This window comes from Macrobrachium nipponense, chromosome 37, assembly GCF_015104395.2.
Source record: "Macrobrachium nipponense isolate FS-2020 chromosome 37, ASM1510439v2, whole genome shotgun sequence".
In the NCBI taxonomy this organism is placed as follows: domain Eukaryota; kingdom Metazoa; phylum Arthropoda; class Malacostraca; order Decapoda; family Palaemonidae; genus Macrobrachium; species Macrobrachium nipponense.
Genome location: NC_061097.1, coordinates 42,522,319 through 42,525,025, shown reverse-complemented (window position 1 = coordinate 42,525,025; position 2,707 = coordinate 42,522,319).

Here is a 2,707-nt window from a genome sequence, read left to right as displayed (position 1 = left end):
CGATATAATTACAGACTTAAATAAAAATTAGTTGCCTTAGAGATATCTTCGTTGTAATGTATGTTTAATATGTATTGTAAATATGTATTGTGAATATGTTTTTGTTTACCAAAGTTCTGAATAGCTGTCACCTATAATAATCCTTTAATTGTCTTGTCCTTATGTCTGAGATGATTGTCTTCAACTTATAATTGTACCCATTGTTTATGCTTGTTTGGGAAGGTTACTCATCTTCCAGGTGTGTCAGATTCTAGGTACTAATCTCTTTACAATCTCTATCTGTCAGTTATACGACCCTTCTTGTATTGTCATTTCCTCATGTAAGTCAGTTCTTCTGCTAAGTAAAGGACGTTTGAACATTGAAAGATCTCGCGGATACTCCGTTGTTTATTTTCCCTCGTGGCTTATATATATATATATATATATATATATATATAATATATATATATATAGATATAATATACTATATACTATATATATATATTATATATATTATACATATATATATCACAATATATCTATATATATAGGAGTATATATATAGATATATATATAGATATATTATATATATATATAGTATATATATATATTACCATATATTTAATATATATATATAAAAATATATATTATATTATATAATATATATATATATATATATATGTATATATATATATATATATATATATATATATATATTATATATATTATAATATATATATATATATATATATATAATATATATTCATATATTATATTATATATATTATATATATATATATATATATATATATATATATATAATATATTATAATAATATATTTATTATATACCATTATAATATATATATTATTAGTTATATATATATAATATATATATATATATTATAATTTATATATATTATATATTAATAATAGATATATATATATATATATATATATAATAATATATATATATATAATATATACACATATATATATTATATATAATATATATATATATATATATATATTATATAATTGCTAAACACCTTTTTCAAACCTTTTTAGACTTTTCCATAGGGCGCTCCCATCCCCCAACATGAACAACAATAACAACAACAACAATAAAGTAGCTAGTTGGCTTACTCCCCGAGTAAGCGAAAACCTATTTCCCTATACAATTTCACCTACAGTCTAACCACTTTGCTATTCTCTATCATTTCGTAACTTTGACGAACAATATCTCCCAGAAATTGACTCAAATCAAAGTTGATATTAATTTAGGAATCATCTATACTAAAGATAAGATATAATCTGGAATCGCTTCCAAAACCAGTGTACTTGGTTTAGAGATTCATGAAAAATCTGGGATACGATACTTGATTGGGTACTTACTTTGGTGACGTGATGTGACCAGGAACCGTATATGGTATGTATCGTTTCTGACGAATTCTCTGAAAGTTAAATGTTTGAAATAATTACTTGTGGTTTTCAATGTTGTAAGTTTTTTTTTTTTTTTGGGGGGGGGGCAAAAATCAACTATTCAAAATTCTTATGTATAATATCATTGTGAGAGTGTGATACGCTAAATAAGCCCTGGGTTACTATGAGCATATATATGTATGTGTAAATATAGTGTATATATATATATATATATATATATATATATATATATATATATATATATATATATATATATATATATATATATATATATACTATATATATACATACTATATATATATATATATATATATATATATATATATATATATGTGTGTGTGTGTGTGTGTGTGTGTGTGTGTGTGGTAGGGATTATCATTAATGATATATTTAATAGCATAATGTGATGTGCTGTGACCTTTTTGGAATGCATAGAGAACAGAGCCGAAGCAACGACCCGAGAAAAGCTGATAAATTATTTCTGGGTGGCGTGATATGAAAACTGCATAGTTAGGAGAGTCAATGTTCGTCCTGTAGTTATGTGAGTTCATGGGTCTTTTCAAAGTGCCTTTGTGAAACTAGATGTAGCCAGTAACAAGGGGCGTTAACGAAGTGTGCATTCATATGTGCGTGTGCGCCTCTTCCTTTGATAGTGGTATCTCTAGCCAAGTCTATGGGAAGACTTGCACAAAGATTCGTGGGAGGAAGGCAAAGCCACGATGGCGGATGCCAAAGTGTTTTTTGAACAGTGAGTGAGATATTCCGGCTGCAATGGGTGAGTGTTGAATTACTTTAGCCAAAGGAATGGCTTGTTACATTGTAAGAATATTTAATCTTTAACTTTGTCTTTAAACTTATGTGTGCTAACGAGTGTGTTTCTCGTGTCTTTGAAACAGATGATTCTGGCAAAGGGGGACCGAGAGTCCTAGGGGACAGAGAGTCCCAGATGGGAGAGACAATTGGTGTGACAAATTACTGTTTTAGACATTTTAATGTTGGGGGGTTAACTGAGTTAAGTTAGTCAGTAAGAGTTGATTTATTATCTTTCCATTGTTAAATAAATAGTTATTTTTTATATAACTTGACTCTCATTTTGATTACCTGTTAGAATGGAGAGAAAAGAGGTGGAGAGAGAGAGAGATTGTGAGAGAGAGAGAGGAGTTGCCGAGAGAGAGCGAGAGAGAGAGAGAGAGAGAGAGAGAGGTCGCGAGCCGTTGATCACTTGGAGAGAGAGAGAGAGAGAGAGAGAGAGAGAGAGAGAGAGAGAGATTGTGTGTCAGTTTGCC